This window comes from Papaver somniferum, chromosome 10 (genome assembly GCF_003573695.1).
Source record: "Papaver somniferum cultivar HN1 chromosome 10, ASM357369v1, whole genome shotgun sequence".
In the NCBI taxonomy this organism is placed as follows: domain Eukaryota; kingdom Viridiplantae; phylum Streptophyta; class Magnoliopsida; order Ranunculales; family Papaveraceae; genus Papaver; species Papaver somniferum.
In genome coordinates this window covers 162,865,060-162,884,066 of record NC_039367.1, presented here as the reverse complement: position 1 = coordinate 162,884,066, position 19,007 = coordinate 162,865,060, and the positions used below count along the sequence as shown (strand labels likewise).

General features: G+C 32.5%; 1 long non-coding RNA gene across 1 annotated transcript; it reads right to left on the bottom strand.

The window, feature by feature from the left end:
* Positions 1–12,016: 12,016 nt before the first annotated feature.
* On the bottom strand, positions 12,017–15,860 carry LOC113319618. The gene is made up of 4 exons (XR_003345686.1): positions 15,666–15,860; positions 15,448–15,518; positions 15,179–15,252; positions 12,017–12,504 (listed from the first exon to the last, which is right to left on the bottom strand). It is a non-coding gene; the product is annotated as an uncharacterized LOC113319618 (long non-coding RNA).
* Positions 15,861–19,007: the final 3,147 nt, after the last annotated feature.

The following is a 19,007-nucleotide window of genomic DNA, read 5'->3' as shown; positions in this document are numbered from 1 at the left end:
GCATGTAACGACAACTATAAGAGTTGATATTATGAGAATGGATTATATAATGTCTGAAAATAGTTTCCAATTGTCCTTTGACGAAAGGATTGATACCCAACCTAGAAATAGGTTCAAAGGGACTAGACGAAGTCATGGGTGATATGGAGATGCGAGAATCATGCTTTTGAAGAATTCATCCGACGACATGATATCCTGAAACGAGTAAAGGTTGAGTTTAATTTTTAATTTTAAAATTTTAAAGTCTTAATGATGTTTATATATCTATTTAGAGTGGGGTACATTCAGGAGTACTCTTGATAGACTCACCTATATGAATGTGAAAGTGTGGCCTTTTTTTATGAGAATATGGGCAGTTCTCTAGATCACTCATTAAACTGGGATACAAGCGCATGGCCGTAATGTGCTGGCTTTAGAATTTACACTAGTATAGTCGTGTGTGTTGAGTAATCTTTTTAGCTCCTAGAGTTCAAGACTTATGTTCACTCTATGGTCAGATTTTAAGAGAGCCTATTAACACTGCGTAAAGGTTCAAATCGCGAGAAACCTTTGCTTATGTACAACTCTGTACGTTCTTGCTCAATGCTTTAAAAATATAAGTGGGAGATTGTTGGGAATATATTTTCAAAACATAAATTTATTCCCAATCAATATGTTTTTTATAGCCTTAATTGAAAGAAATTAATTTTTGTTTCAATTAATTTGACCGTTTCATATTTTTAGTTTTAATGGTGTTAACTACACCATTATAACTTTGACAGTTTCATTTTGTGGTTTTTAATGGTGTTAACTCAACCATAATAACATTTTCATGAACATTTAATTATTTTGAAACTCTTGACTATAAATCAGATTTTTGGTTGGAAAAATAATTAGAGAGAGATTTTTCTTTTATGTTTTGGTGTTAAAAAGAACTTGGAGAGTTGTTGAAATCTTTTTTTTAGTGAGAGAGTTGTTCCTTTTTTTATGACTTGAGTTTACAAAAGAAATGAATTTTAGAGAAAGAAAAATAAGTGTGTGAACATCTCTTATTTTTCTAAATGAGTTTCTGAGCAAGAATGAAGTGTAGAAGTTTCACATCCTCTCACCGTGCAAGAGTGATTGTGTAAGAGATTGATCTCGGCTGTTTTATCCTGGAGACGACGCGCCATTGAAGAACTGCTTGCACAATCTTGGGCCATTAAAGAAAGCGACCTAGTCCACGACTCAGCCATAAGAATGTTTTGTTTGTTTTTTGTGATTGTTTTGCAGCCATAATTCAGCAATTGTTCCAACAATTTTAAGACGATTTATTCTGCCATGGATACCAAAAGAAAACAATTCCTCAAACGCGATAAGTATCATTGTTTTATTTTGTTTGATAAAATTGCACCAGAATATTTTTTCTTTAACGATTGAACATGATGCTTGAGATTTTAGGTAACCTAATACCTAAAGTTAATTTTGTGTCTAATATTGATGGACTAGGAATAACATGGTTAAATATTTTTTCTTTGTGAACAGTTGACATAGACAAATATTGTTGATGTTAGACGAATGTTTTTAACATGCTGTAGAGTCTTATTTTTATCTCCTACACAAAATTCAATTGGGTCTTGAAATTTTAACCGGGGGTATTAGACATCATGAGAATCATCCTTGTGAAATTTCAGAATTTTTGGAGTCTGGAAAGTATTTTAAAAGTATTTTAGAAAACTACATAACGTATCTGAAAAATTCTGACGGGCAGAAAATTAATCCTTATTAAATCCGCTTTTCCTAATCTTTGTGTAGAAAATTGGAATCCTTGTCTACACGAAACTTGTAGATCACGAACTTATTTTTAAACCCATTTTCAAATTTTCAATTTGGGTTTTTATTTTGAGAGATGTAGTGATTTCAAATCGTTGTGTATGTTTGTCCAAAATAGTAGACGTGATACTTGAGATTAGAAATGTAAGAAACTATATTAAAAATCATGTTTTGATTCTAGTACTTCATACGCTTGTTTTGGTAATGAAAAGAAAGATTATTTTTAGCAATCAAACTAGTGAACCACATATGTTTGATAAAATGTTTGATAGAGAGTTATAAATATATGATGTTATAACTATATAACTTTGAATCTTAGTTTGACAATTAAGAGAAACTTGGAGTATTATATTAATTGATTTTCAAGTAATTATGTAAGTATATACTTTCTTATTTTTGGGTTTCAAATGCTCACACGTACGTGATTGTGACAGGTGAAAATTCACTTACTTGAGCAAGTTTTTTATTTCCAATGAAATAAAAATTGTGGGAGATTAATCGATGTGAGGATCAATGAGGTTTCTGATTTCTTTGTTGGTGCGCAAAGAATGGACAATGGTTTATAACCAATTGAGATTTAAAAGCAATTGAGGTATGTTTGATGAACTATTTGTAGTTATTGCGGTGATCAAATAATGACATTCTAAACTGAATAAGTTGATTGTTCAATCTTAAAATAAATTTTAGGGAAACAAGATATTGAGAATTATTGTGTATGACAATAAACATGTGACTCATATAATTTTTGAACTTATGAGATGGAATTTTATACGAACCCAAAACCGAAATAATTAGAAACCTAGTCAAAACAAATGTGAATATCAACTCTCGACAAGAAATGAACATAATATTGATTATGATATAATTTGCTATTCTTGTATGGCATTGCAAGGATATCAAATGTTATTAACAACGCTTTTCAAGCTTAGTTAATGTGAACTATGTATAAGGTGAGAGGTTGATATATATTGGTGTTTTACACCGTATTTGTTTTAATAGGTTATGGTTCAAAAGTTGAACCAAATCGTTTGAAAGAAAGTGGTGTTGAGATACACTCACATCACTAGGACTTTCGTAATTGGTACGATCTCAAGTTTACTTTGGGTAGAACAATCTTGTTAATGATGTTCATACTTTCTAAATGAGCGAGAATCTAGTTTTCGTGTATCTTGTTATAAACAATATTGAGATTAGAAATTTGTTGAATTTGATCATTGCGCTACTACAAATAATATGTTATGGATAAAATGTTTGAATATAATATTACAACTTTATCATAACATGAATTGAATTTTGAATATTAGATATATGAGATTTTGTCATGCTTTTATGAAATGAATGAGTTAGTAACGAATGAGAGCATGTATAGTTTCTTATAAACTTGGTGAGTTTTTGAGTAACATGTATGTAATCTTACCTAACTCATAAAAGCATGTACACTTTGAAATCTTACGCAACTTGCAATATTTTTCGGATGAAATAAAATATTTGAGAATTTTATAAACATGCTTAGAGTAACTTTTTTTGATATCAAATACGATCTATTGAATAGTGAATTAGAAAATGTTATTATCATGAAAATTGTTTGAATTTTTATTCTCTATATTGTGTAAAACGTTTTGGGTCTAGATCATTGGTTCATTAGTTTTTAACATTTCTTGGAGTCTTTGGATACTGTTTTGAAATTCTTCCTTGAGTCAAAAAATAGTGGGGGTTCCATACCCTATGATTTACCAACTTTGATTTAAATCAGAGGAACTAGAAAAATGAAGGTAACAAGTAATTCACTAAGAATAAATCTAGAAAGCATATATAGTGGGACTAAATTTTAGTCATGAATATTTTGTTGCTTATAATTTGAAAGAGAACTTCTTATAAAGAGTAACTTTGCTCTTCAAACTATTAAATCTTTGGCAAAAAGTTTTTATGAGCCTATTGTTTTTAGAAAAGCAAATAGAAAATTGTTGACTCTTACATTCATGTCGTCAAATAACTTACATGCTTGTTTTGTTATAGTCATAAGTAGAAATATATACTTTCGTGTATGTTAAAGATGAGAATCTACGTAGACCAAACATGAAAAACTTTTTAGTTTCTACAAGAACATAATGCAAAGTTAGATAAGTCATCATATATATATTCTGAAACAACTTTGAAGCAATTAAAAGAAAAAAAAAATTGTTTACTTGATTAGTTTGAATGATTTCAGAATTGATGAATGTGAAATGCACAATACTCTTTGTTTTGTGTGCATAAGTGATTTGTTGAATTTTTATTCTAACTTATAGGATGAAAATGAAATTGAGAACATGCTTAGTTTACTATTTGACATGAAAGACTTGAGTGAAGATGGTATATGTTTTTCAAATGAATTTTCTCTTTCTTTGGATCTATTTCATTTCAATGAAAATAGAATCTTAAATAGAGATAAATATATATAGCCTGATTGTAAATAAGTTTTCACTCATTTGGTTTAGTGCTAATGCTTTTGAGATTGTGTTTGATAGCACTAGACATGAGTATGGTAGCTCAGTATGTTTCTTTGCTACGTGATTGACTATATATATGTATTTTTTGTGTAGTGGGGGTTTAATATATTACTTTTATAGTGGGGGTGTTATATTCGGATTTACCAATCCTAGTATGGAAAATTGGTAAAATTGTGAGAAGGTTATGAGGTGTTTCAAACACACCTTATAACTAAAAATACCCTATCTAAATGGTTACCGCAATCCTTTAAAGATATTGCGAAGCTGATTGGACATCCTTTCAGTTGAATCCTTTAAGCGATGGAGCGATTCGATCTTCTAAAATATAGGGAAACATATTACTCCAATGTGATAGTACGCGGGTATTGTAAGAATTGAGAATGCATGTAACGACAACTATAAGAGTTGATATTATGAGAATGGATTATATAATGTCTGAAAATAGTTTCCAATTGTCCTTTGACGAAAGGATTGATACCCAACCTAGAAATAGGTTCAAAGGGACTAGACGAAGTCATGGGTGATATGGAGATGCGAGAATCATGCTTTTGAAGAATTCATCCGACGACATGATATCCTGAAACGAGTAAAGGTTGAGTTTAATTTTTAATTTTAAAATTTTAAAGTCTTAATGATGTTTATATATCTATTTAGAGTGGGGTACATTCAGGAGTACTCTTGATAGACTCACCTATATGAATGTGAAAGTGTGGCCTTTTTTTATGAGAATATGGGCAGTTCTCTAGATCACTCATTAAACTGGGATACAAGCGCATGGCCGTAATGTGCTGGCTTTAGAATTTACACTAGTATAGTCGTGTGTTGAGTAATCTTTTTAGCTCCTAGAGTTCAAGACTTATGTTCACTCTATGGTCAGATTTTAAGAGAGCCTATTAACACTACGTAAAGGTTCAAATCGCGAGAAACCTTTGCTTATGTACAACTCTGTACGTTCTTGCTCAATGCTTTAAAATATAAGTGGGAGATTGTTGGGAATATATTTTCAAAACATAAATTTATTCCCATCAATATGATTTTTATAGCCTTAATTGAAAGAAATTAATTTTTGTTTCAATTAATTTGACCGTTTCATATTTTTAGTTTTAATGGTGTTAACTACACCATTATAACTTTGACAGTTTCATTTTGTGGTTTTTAATGGTGTTAACTCAACCATAATAACATTTTCATGAACATTTAATTATTTTGAAACTCTTGACTATAAATCAGATTTTTGGTTGGAAAAATAATTAGAGAGAGATTTTTCTTTTATGTTTTGGTGTTAAAAAGAACTTGGAGAGTTGTTGAAATCTTTTTTTTAGTGAGAGAGTTGTTCCTTTTTTTATGACTTGAGTTTACAAAAGAAATGAATTTTAGAGAAAGAAAAATAAGTGTGTGAACATCTCTTATTTTCTAAATGAGTTTCTGAGCAAGAATGAAGTGTAGAAGTTTCACATCCTCTCACCGTGCAAGAGTGATGTGTAAGAGATTGATCTCGGCTGTTTTATCCTGGAGACGACGCGCCATTGAAGAACTGCTTGCACAATCTTGGGCCATTAAAGAAAGCGACCTAGTCCACGACTCAGCCATAAAATGTTTTGTTTGTTTTTTGTGATTGTTTTGCAGCCATAATTCAGCAATTGTTCCAACAATTTTAAGACGATTTATTCTGCCATGGATACCAAAAGAAAACAATTGCTCAAACGCGATAAGTATCATTGTTTTATTTTGTTATAAAATTGCACCAGAATATTTTTTCTTTAACGATTGAACATGATGCTTGAGATTTTAGGTAACCTAATACCTAAAGTTAATTTTGTGTCTATATTGATGGACTAGGAATAACATGGTTAAATATTTTTTCTTTGTGAACAGTTGACATAAACAAATATGTTGATGTTAGACGAATGTTTTTAACATGCTGTAGAGTCTTATTTTTATCTCCTACACAAAATTCAATTGGGTCTTGAAATTTTAACCGGGTGTATTAGACATCATGAGAATCATCCATGTGAAATTTCAGAATTTTTGAGTCTGGAAAGTATTTTAAAAGTATTTTAGAAAACTACATAACGTATCTGAAAAATTCTGACGGGCAGAAAATTAATCCTTATTAAATCCGCTTTTCCTAATCTTTGTGTAGAAATTGGAATCCTTGTCTACACGAAACTTGTAGATCACGAACTTATTTTTAAACCCATTTTCAAATTTTCAATTTGGGTTTTATTTTGAGAGATGTAGTGATTTCAAATCGTTGTGTATGTTTGTCCAAAATAGTAGACGTGATACTTGAGATTAGAAATGTAAGAAACTATATTAAAATCATGTTTTGATTCTAGTACTTCATACGCTTGTTTTGGTAATGAAAGAAAGATTATTTTTAGCAATCAAACTAGTGAACCACATATGTTTTGATAAAATGTTTGATAGAGGTTATAATATATGATGTTATAACTATATAACTTTGAATCTTAGTTTGACATTAAGAGAAACTTGAGTATTATATTAATTGATTTTCAAGTAATTATGTAAGTATATCTTTCTTCTTTTTTTTGGGTTTCAAATGCTCACACGTACGTGATTGTGACAGGTGAAAATTCACTTACTTGAGCAAGTTTTTTTTCCAATGAAATAAAAATTGTGGGAGATTATCGCTGTGAGGATCAATGAGGTTTCTGATTTCTTTGTTGGTGGCAAGAATGGACAATGGTTTATAACCAATTGAGATTTAAAAGCAATTGAGGTATGTTTGATGAACTATTTGTAGTTATTGCGGTGATCAAATAATGACATTCTAAATGAATAAGTTGATTGTTCAATCTTAGAATAAATTTTAGGGAAACAAGATATTGAGAATTATTGTGTATGACAATAAACATGTGACTCATATAAGTTTGAACTTATGAGATGGAATTTTATACGAACCCAAAACCGAAATAATTAGAAACCTAGTCAAAACAATGTGAATATCAACTCTCACAAGAAATGAACATAATATTGATTATGATATATTTGCTATTCTTGCATGGCATTGCAAGGATATCAAATGTTATTAACAACGCTTTTCAAGCTTAGTTAATGTGAACGTGGATAAGGTGAGAGGTTGATATATATTGGTGTTTTACACCGTATTTGTTTTATAGGTTATGGTTCAAAAGTTGAACCAATCGTTTGAAAGAAAGTGGTGTTGAGATACACTCACATCACTAGGATTTCGGTATTGGTACGATCTCAAGTTTACTTTGGGTAGAACAATCTTGTTAATGATGTTCATACTTTCGAAATGAGCGAGAATCTAGTTTTCGTGTATCTTGTTATAAACAATTGAGATTAGAAATTTGTTGAATTTGATCATTGCGCTACTACAAATAATATGTTATGGATAAAATGTTTGAATATAATATTACAATTTATCATAACATGAATTGAATTTTGAATATTGAATATGAGATTTTGTCATGCTTTTATGAAATGAATGAGTTAGTAACGAATAGAGCATGTTATAGTTTCTTATAAACTTGGTGAATTTTTGAGTAACATGTATGTAATCTTACCTAACTCATAAAAGCATGTACACTTTGAAATCTTACGCAACTTGCAATATTTGGATGAAATAAAATATTTGAGAATTTTATAAAATGCTTAGTAACTTTTTGATATCAAATACGATCTTTGAGTAGTGAATTAGAAAATGTTATTTCATGAAAATTGTTTGAATTTTTATTCTCTATATTGTGTAAAACGTTTTGGGTAGATCATTGGTTCATTAGTTTTTACATTTTTGGATCTTTGGATATGTTTTGAAATTCTTTTGAGTCAAAAAATAGTGGGGGTTCCATACCTATGATTTACCAACTTTGATTTAAATTAGAGGAACTAGAAAAATGAAGGTGACAAGTAATTCACTAAGAATGAACTAGAAAAGCATATATAGTGGACTAAATTTTAGTCATGAATATTTTGTTGCTTATAATTTGAAAGAGAACTTCTTATAAGAGTAACTTTGCTCTTCAAACTATTAAATCTTTGGCAAAAAGTTTTTATGAGCCTATTGTTTTTAGAAAGCAAACAGAAAATTGTTGACTCTTACATTCATGTCGTCAAATAACTTACATGCTTGTTTTGTTATAGTCATAAGTAGAAATATACTTTGTGTAGTTAAGATGAGAATCTACGTAACCAAGCATGGAAAAACTTTAGTTTCTACAAGAACATAATGCAAAGTTAGATAAGTCATCATTATATATTCTGAAAACAACTTTGAAGCAATTAAAAGAAAAAAAAATTGTTTACTTGATTATTTGAATGATTTCAGAATTGATGAATGTGAAATGCACAATACTCTTTGTTTTGTGTGCATAAGTGATTTGTTGAATTTTTATTCTAACTTATAGGATGAAAATGAAATTGAGAACATGCTTAGTTTACTATTTGACATGAAAGACTTGAGTGAAGATGGTATATGTTTTTAAATGAATTTTCTTTCTTTGGATCATTTCATTTCAATGAAAATAGAATCTTAAATAGAGATAAATATATATAGCCTGACTGTAAATAAGTTTTCACTCATTTGGTTTAGTGCTAATGCTTTTGAGATTGTGTTTGATAGCACTAGACATGAGTATGGTAGCTCAGTATGTTCTTTGCTACGTGATTGACTATATATAGTATTTTTTGTGTAGTGGGGGTTTAATATATTACTTTATAGTGGGGGTTTTATATTCGATTTACCAATCCTAGTATGGAAAATTGGTAAAATTTGAGAAGGTTATGAGGTGTTTCAAACACACCTTATAACTAAAATACCCTATCTAAATGGTTACCGCAATCCTTTAAAGATATTGCGAAGCTGATTGGACATCCTTTCAGTTGAATCCTTTAAGCGATGGAGCGATTCGATCTTCTAAAATATAGGGAAACATATTACTCCAATGTGATAGTACGCGGGTATTGTAAGAATTGAGAATGCATGTAACGACAACTATAAGAGTTGATATTATGAGAATGGATTATATAATGTCTGAAAATAGTTTCCAATTGTCCTTTGACGAAAGGATTGATACCCAACCTAGAAATAGGTTCAAAGGGACTAGACGAAGTCATGGGTGATATGGAGATGCGAGAATCATGCTTTTGAAGAATTCATCCGACGACATGATATCCTGAAACGAGTAAAGGTTGAGTTTAATTTTTAATTTTAAAATTTTAAAGTCTTAATGATGTTTATATATCTATTTAGAGTGGGGTACATTCAGGAGTACTCTTGATAGACTCACCTATATGAATGTGAAAGTGTGGCCTTTTTTTATGAGAATATGGGCAGTTCTCTAGATCACTCATTAAACTGGGATACAAGCGCATGGCCGTAATGTGCTGGCTTTAGAATTTACACTAGTATAGTCGTATGTGTTGAGTAATCTTTTTAGCTCCTAGAGTTCAAGACTTATGTTCACTCTATGGTCATATTTTAAGAGAGCCTATTAACACTACGTAAAGGTTCAAATCGCGAGACACCTTTGCTTATGTACAACTCTGTACGTAGTTGTACGTTCTTCCTCAATGCTTTAAAAATATAAGTGGGGGATTGTTGGGAATATATTTTCAAAACATAAATTTATTCCCAATCAATATGTTTTTTATAGCCTTAATTGAAAGAAATTAATTTTTGTTTCAATTAATTTGACCGTTTCATATTTTTAGTTTTAATGGTGTTAACTACACCATTATAACTTTGAGAGTTTCATTTTGTGGTTTTTAAGGGTGTTAACTCAACCATAATAACATTTTCATGAACATTTAATTGTTTTGAAACTCTTGACTACAAATCAGATTTTTGGTTGGAAAAATAATAAGAGAGAGATTTTTCTTTTATATTTTGGTGTTAAAAAGAACTTGGAGAGTTGTTGAAATCTTTTTTTTAGTGAGAGAGTTGTTCTTTTTTTTTTGACTTGAGTTTACAAAAGAAATGAATTTTAGAGAAAGAAAAATAAGTGTGAACATCTCTTATTTTTCTAAATGAGTTTCTGAGCAAGAATGAAGTGTAGAAGTTTCACATCCTCTCACCGTGCAAGTGTGATTGTGTAAGAGATTGATCTCGGCTGTTTTATCCTGGGGACTACGCGCCATTGAAGAACTGCTTGCACAATCTTGAGAAGAGCCGTGAAACGTCTTAAAGAGAGCGACCTAATCCGCGACTCAGCCATAACAATGTTTTGTTTGTTTTTTATGATTGTTTTGCAGGCATAATTCAACAATTGTTCCAACAAGAGAGCTAGTTTATTCATGAAAAAGAATTAACAAGGATTTTGTTAAATGTAACCCACGCATCCCATGAGACTTAGTCATTCATATTGGCCAATAAAATTTAATTTGACTTCTCGGGTTATTATCTATGCGGCTATGCCCATGGAATTAAACTCGGTTAGATTGAAAGGGGGTGCAACTGGTTCATCGTTATTTTCCCATCAAAACCCTTAAAGTATTTTCAGATTCTTTCATCTTTCCTTTTTCTGCTATTACACTCTTCTTCCATTTTAAGCATGTTCTTGATATCAGCAAACCCAAAAAACAAATTTCATTAATTTCTTTTCTATCCCACGATCTTAGTTTATGATTTTTTTTTTGATCAGTCAGATTGAAAATTCATTGAAAAAAACATTTATGGGGGTACACTAACCCAATGATTACAACCGAATAAAAAAAGGAAACCGAAAAGGGATTCGGCTACCCAAATAAAAATAAACACAAAAAACTACGGAGGCCGGTAAAATGAATCCCATAAAGAGATCACAATATTTGTCGTAATCCCTAACATTCTTGTGTTCGATACGGCCCAAAAGAACGCTTGTAATTTGATATCTCTAATGAGGCTTGCCAAAGTTTTCTTTTTGTTATTAAAGGTTCTTGCATTTCTATCTTTCCATATACACCACCATATAGCAACCGAGATGTTATTCCATATTCGACTAAGTCTTTCGTCTCCCCAATTAAACTTCCAAGCCTTCATAGATGTAATGATATTAGGGTCGTGTGACCACCCAAAGTGGCACCCTTCAACAAAGTAATAACATATTCTCCGGATTCTCCAACAACCATAAAACAAGTGTGAACTCGATTCATCGTCTTCCTCACAAAAACGACAAACACTAGAGACATCCATACCTCTTCTTAAAAGGTTATCCACCGTCATTATCCGATCATGAGAGAGAATCCAAATAAAGAAAGTGATTTTGTGAGGGTACTCATTACTCCAAACAACATTGATTGGATAATCCGACTCACCTTGATCTTCGTTGTGTGTAATTCCGTCATTGACCGTATATTGACCATGATACCAACCCAAATTCAGGTATCCATAACCCCTTCTTGAATAGAGATGGAAGAAAGTATATTTCAATATAGATAACACTTCATTTGTAATGGTTTGAGAGTATCTTTGCCTAGACATAAACACCCACCTTACACCACCTTCCCTAACTTCATACATACTAGTCACCGCGAACTCCTTGGTCCTTGAAGTTTCATAATCCAAAGGAAACATATCACATAATCTTCCTTCACCAAGCCAAAAATCTTCCCAGAATCTAGTTTCCTTACCCGCTCCAATCTTGAATCTAATACTTTTATTGAAATCTTCAAGCTCTTTATAGATATTCAAAAAGGGGTTGGTGCCAGCTTGTTGCTAGGATGCCAAACTAAGTTTTATTTTTATTTTTTAACGAATAGAAAACTAAATGTTTACAATAATCTAAACTTTTTTATAGATATTTAAACCACAAGCTACCACCTTTCGCTCCTTTGGGTTAGAGAGTTTCCCAACCGATAAATGTTTCACCAAATTTTTCAACTATGATCTTCGTCCATAATGAGTCTGACACTCTAAAGTTGTTTCAAACTAAATGATCCCTCTAAACTTTAGCATACTTCCATTTACAGCACAAAACTGACTTCTATCTTACATAATAGGAAATCAAAGAAGACCAACGCAATCCTTATCTTAAACTTCGCAGTTTCAAGTTCCAGCTTAGATAAGAGAAGCATTGTGACGTTTGTGAAGAAGCTCTTGTCTTTCGGCTTCAGTCATTCCCGCTAGTTTTTCCTTTTCTGAAATACGGAGATTGTTTATTCAAACATCGCTTTGATGTTGCCGCTCATTCTCAACTTTCATACGAAGACGAACTTCTATTCTCGGGATACGACCGGACTTTCCATTTGTACAATTAGTCTGCACAACCAAAAGTATCAAGATTTGTATAATGCCATGCTTCAAAAAAAAAAATTAGTCTAATGGTAACAACGTTTTAGGAAACTCCCATATGGTACATTATTGAGTCTCTAGATCTTAAATAGTAAAAAACTTAAGTGATACGGGACGTACATTGGATCTCTATCATGAGCCTTGGACCTAGTCCATATTATCTATTTAGTCATGTCATTTATTAGGATTTGCTATAGTTCTGTTAAATGGTTAGGATAAACTTCACACGTATGTGAAGTTCTGTTCAATCAAGGGTTTGTTAGGGTTTAGTTAGGCTATAAGTATCCATTGTTCTTGTCATTCCCAGGTAGCTTGCGAGCTCGCTATTATTGATATTTGAAACTGTTAAAGTTTGTTTGGTTAAGAACCATTATTTATCTCTTTTAACTCTTGGATTAGAGTCTTTATTCCTGGATTGGAGTTTCTATCATCACCATTAGGAGTGAATTCTCCTTGTCATCATACCGCTTCCGCTTATGCCATTTCAGGTGGTATCAGAGCAGGTTTTCCTGCGCTGATCGTCTGTGAGGTCGCCTAGAAGAATCAGTTGAGAATTCCTGTGCTATCTAGGTTTTTATATAAGAAAAATGAAAGAAAAAAAAATCGTTGATCTTGTTTGAAAGTTGTAGTCAGTTGAAGATTCGGGTACATCTTGTCATCATGTTTCAGGAGTATCCCGTACACGGTCTGCTGTTCAATGTTTGATATACTTCAGGAAACCTAATTTGTTACTACTGGGAAAGAAAAGAGGTCTGTTCGGATAAGAAATAAGAAAAATCGTTTCGTTGAACACAAGCGTCCTTAAATCTCATACAAATAATTCGTCACGGTTTGGTAAGATCTCTTATAACTTCTCCGTTTCCTTTTGATTTGGATTTTCTGAAATCAAACTGGTTACGTATAGTTGGGGAAGGTCTTGTTTGGCTAGTAGTTCTTTATTTTTTAAGTCAAATCCTATACTTCAACCCACCGGCCAAATCCCTTTCCACCTTGGGTCTGTAAATTTACATGCTAGCCTTTTTCTCGACGTTTTCAATTCTATACGTCTAAGGTTAATCATCAGGGCTATATGCAGTAGCTACCCTGCAATATGGAGAGTGCTTATAATCCAAATGGTCAGAAAAGCAGGTTGCCTAAGTTTTCTGGAACCATTAATGGGAGTGTCTGCCGGTTCATAGTCGATGGAGGTTGCATTGATAATTTGGTGTCGAGAAGAATGATAGAGGCCTTGGGACTGGAAATGGATTGGTACGCACATCCCGATCAAATTGAACGTGCCGACAACATGGTAATTACTTGCATTGGAGTTTGTAGGTTACATTTTTCATTTGGTAAGTTTTATTCCAACACCATCATTTGTGAAGCAGTCGAGATATGGATATTGGTTTTATCGTGTTGGGAAAACCATGGATATTTGATGTTGCCGCAGTTCGTAGAAGTCGAAACGGCTTGTATGAATTTATGTGGGGAAGGACGAAAGTAATTCTTGTACCAAGTCTTAGACCTTTGAAAGGAGATGAAAATGTAGAGTCGGAGACTTTGTGCCTAACAGTTGATACCTTGGGCTTGCAAGAGCAGACAAGCAAAGAAAATGAGGCAATGGTTAGTAAGGATTTACAAGGGAATACATGTGACTGTATGCTGGTCCCAAGTCGGAAGAGATCGGTATTTCTGACAAGGGTGGCGTGTTAGTTTCAGCTGATGTGTCATTGATAATGGATGCTGGTTATTCTGTTCCCTATGATTATGTGGATCCATTTGTAATGCAACCAGTTTCTTATGGGTGCTGTTATGCTGGTGTTCGGAAGTTGCTATGGGAGTTTATACAGCCTAAACAAGAAGCCAAGCTACATATGGAACATAAGTCAAGCTCTTACCTGAATCGTAGTTCATCTTGCGAACACTTGGTTATCCCGATGCACAATTCGTAGTCGGGCTGTGTTTCAAGGGGGAGTACCAAAGTTCTCTCTTCAACTTGCCATTTTCAATGTAAACTCGAGGCGAGTTTCGCCACAGTAGGGGAGCCTGGTACGGGACGTACATTGAATCTCTATCATGAGCCTTGGACCTAGTCCATATTATCTATTTAGTCACGTCATTTGTTAGGATTTGCTATAGTTTTGTTAGATGGTTAGGATAAACTTCACACGTATTGAATTTCTTTTGAATCAAGGGTTTGTTAGGGTTTAGTTAGGCTATAAGTATCCATTGTTCTTGTCATTCCCAGGTAGCTTGCGAGCTCGCTATTATTGATATTTGAAATTGTTAAAGTTTGTTTGGTTAAGAACCATTATTTGTCTCTTTTAACTCTTGGATTAGAGTTTTTACTCTTGGATTGGAGTTTCTATCATCACTATTAGGAGTGGATTCTCCTTATCATCATACTCTTGGATTAGAGTTTTTACTCTTGGATTGGAGTTTCTATCATCACTATTAGGAGTGGATTGGAGTTTCCGGTTGTGCCATATCATTAAGTATGGTCATTTCAAAGTAGAAAATGGGATATTTGGACAGTGTTATTTGAAACACCGAAACTGGGAGGATAATAACATTGAATTTATAACTGAAGTTACTTAGCCATTATTACAAAACTATAAAATTGAAGGTTTAATTTTGAGAAGAAAGGAGAAGAACTTTTTACCGAATTTTGTATTTAGGGTTGGAGGTTAGAAATCAATTCAAAGCACCAAATCCTGTGCATCGACGTTGATCCATCTACAAAATCAAATTAAAAAGTTATAATTGATGTTACTTGGCTATAAATTTGTTGCTTAGTAAAACTTAAATTACCTTTCTATGTGAATTTAAAATTGAAATTGGGAAGATAATAACATTGAAATTATAACTGAAACCATTAGAAAACCAAAATTGAATGTTTAATTGTGAGAAGAAAGGAGAAGAACTTTCTACCCAGGTATTTAGGGTTGCAGGTTAGAAGATCAATTCCAATCTCTAAGTCTTGGGCTTCGACGTTGATTCATCTACATATCAATCAAATCAAAAAAATGACAATTGAAATGTTTCAGTGTGAATTTAAAACCGAAATTGGCAGATAATACAATCGAAGCTATAGTCGAAGTTACAAGACTCAAAATTGAAGGTTTAATTGAAAGGAGAAGAAAGTTTACCCAATTGGTGTGTAGGGTTGCAGGTTAGAAGGTCAATTCAAAACAGTAAACCTAGGGTTACAGGGTAGAAGAAACGAAGAGAAAGGAAGAAATGAAGAAGAGGGTGGTGGTGGTGGTGACAGTAAAAGAGGATGGAACTAAAGAAGGTGGAGGTGGAGGGTGGTGGTGAGTTCCTCTATGGCCTCGGTGGTTTCCTCCGTTTCTAAATAATAAGTTGGCACACAGAGTAGTCGCCTATCTTATACTAATATAAGGAAAAGATGCCTTTTTGGTGTGTGACCAAAATTTTCAATCGACAATGAAGTGACTGTGCTGCCCTTCCGTGATTCTAATTCTCATTGAAACTGACGTAAATGTTAACAGACATAGGGGTAAAAGAGACCAACGTTTTATCCTAAAGGCAGTTTGTCGTAATAATATCAAAATATAAGGGTAAGTTTGTTAAAAACAGATTTCTTATTTTTCGTATCTTCCTTCATGTTTTTGTAATAATATTATGGGCCTTTCCAATGACAGATTTTTTTCCGCATTTACCCAGTCAATAAACAGTGAATTTGAGAATAATGTTATGGGCCTTTCCAACAGAAGGTCCATAGACTTTTTTTCCCTTAATTAAGTTTTGAATAAATACAAGTAGGAAATACCAATAGGTCCTAGGAATAATATATTAGGATGAGTTTGGTCCAGCTGACTCAGTCAACTTTCTGTTTGGTCCTTTTTGAAAATATAAATTATAGTTTGGTCCTGCAAATTAACGCTTGGTCCTAGGGTTTTGTCCACCCACACAAAAATATTATTTTTTCTTTACTAAAATACCTCTGCACATGCTAAATTTATTTATGGTTTGGTCTTATAATTTTCTTATTTAGTCCTTTCACCGATGTATATAACCAGGAAACAACAAGAATCAGTTTCTCTCTCTTACTCCGATCTGTCAACTTTCTTCTCTTACTGCATAAATTATTTTCTAGGGTTTACAAAATCTTCCTCGATTTTGTGTTTGATACCAAGATTGATTCGATTTGTAGCATATTAACTTGGTTATGAAGATTCATTTGATTACGGAGTTTGATTTGGAATTACAGATCTTTTGAAGATTCGAGGCCTTTAGAGATCGATTCGAGGATTTTTAAAGATTGGTTCGAGGTTTTTGAAGATTGATTCGATTGTAGTTGATTTTTGGGAATTACAGATTCGGAGATTGGAGTTTTTTTGGAGTTTGATTTGAATTCTTCTTGTTCCTGGTGAGTTTTCACGCTAATCGTTTCTCTTATTTTATTTTTATTTGAAGTAATTCTATAGATGAGCTAAGTATTTTTGTTGATTAGTTTGTTTTTTTGAATTTTAAGAGCAATGAATGAAGTCATCCTGTTAAGGCTTCATTTGTTAAAATGAACTCTTTATTTTGTTAAGGAAGAAGTAGTGTTGCTGCTTGTTTATGTGTTAGGATGTTAACGAATTAAGTCATTTTGTTGTTACGGCTCTTTCCAAGAATGAGTACGGTTGCTGCTTTTGTTTATCTTTTTAGGATGTTAATAAATGAAGTCATTCTGTTAAGGTGTCATTTGTTAGAATGAACTCTATATTTTGTTAAGGAAGAAGCTACTAGTGCTATTCTGTGACGGCTTCATTCCAAGAATGAACTCTTTCTTTTGTCAAGGAAGAAGTACTGATGCTGCATTTGTGTTTATCTATTAGGATGTTAATGAATGAAGTCATTCTGTTAAGGCTTCATTTGTTAGAATGAACTCTTTATTTTATTACGGAAGAAGTAGTGTTGCTGCTTGTTTATCTGTTAGAATTTTATTGAATGAAGCTATTTTGTTTCAGGTTTAGTATGGCCCTCTCTAAGTGTTATGCAGTTGTATATTACAAAGGGGATGGAAGTTTCTTTAGATATGATGATGCGTGACCTGAAAATATATGTTTGTGATTATTGGAGAAACCTGATTATGTTTTAGCGACTCCACAAGAGTGAAGCTGACCTCTTCGAAACGCCTACTTACCAGCAAATAAATTTTTCTCCAACATCATAACTGCAAAATAGAATCTAAAATGTAAGAGAAAGGAAGTATCATCCGTAATAAAACCCTCTTTTGCTAATGCAATACAAAAGTAAACGTATATCTTAGATAATTGATGCCCCGAGTTTGAAATGATAGAGCATCTGTACATAATTTTGACGTCTTAATTTTCATTTAGATTGATCTAACTTTCCACTGCATTGCATTGAAACGACCATTACCGTTGCCGTTCTAACTTATTTCAGCAGCTGGGAGTTCGGCATTTGTGGTGTGAGGGGTCGTCCGGTCATAGGTCTCTCTCATGGGATAAGTGAAAACATGCGTGTCACGCCTATCCACTTAAGATCAACCCTCATGCTTTAATTATTTCCTTGTGGCATGTACCATGTAACAAAATAATGGATGATTTGTGTTATAAATGCACTCTTATTAGGTTTGCAGGAGCAAATAGCTTATACAATCAATATGATTTCAGTGTTCCAATATGATTTCAAAGTTTCTTTGGTATAAGTAAAAAGAGTCTTCAGATGTTGGAGTAAAATCAGAAAATAATAACTCAGCTAATATGTTCGGGAGAAAAATGAGATTATCTACATTCAAGTATAATCTCACCTTTAAGAGAACAAGTAGGAAAGAATCAGCACTTGGAAAGAGAAAGATGGCATATTTCAGGTCATTACGTGTGGAAAGAAAAAAGAATAGCGTAGGAAAAGCCTCAAGAATATTTTAGTTTTCTGTTGCTTTTTTTTTTTTTTTAATTTGTTAAGACTTGCAATCAAGTTTTTGCTGAGTTAACTTTGGTCCTTCTAAAAGATCCCAAATAAAATTATTGTTACTTGGTATATCTTTTCCGTAATATGATATGCTAAGTAACAACTTCCATATAATTAAACTTGTATGTGCTGTTTAATTTTAAGCTCTTTTTTTTTAAAGAAGTGATTTTAATAATGGAAATAGTAAGTACAAAGTAGAGACCCCAAAGGAATGGTTCTTACTTTGAGAGTGTAAAAAGCCTGGATAAGCTAATGTAAAAGATAAAAATTACATTGCAAAGAAAAAGAAGAACCATTTTTTAGGGACCATGATTTTTTGGGACCATGGTTTTACACAAAATTGTTTAAAAAGACCAAAATCAAAAAATTTTGGGTGAAAAAGATTTGTACATTTTGATACTGTTTAAATGGACAAAAATTAAAAATAGCCAGGATGTAACCAGTTTCATCCTACCTATTTTCAAATATTTTTTCTTATTTTTAATTTATATCAGGATGCATCCAGTTTCAACCTTGTTATTTTTTAAGTTTAAGCCGCGATGAAT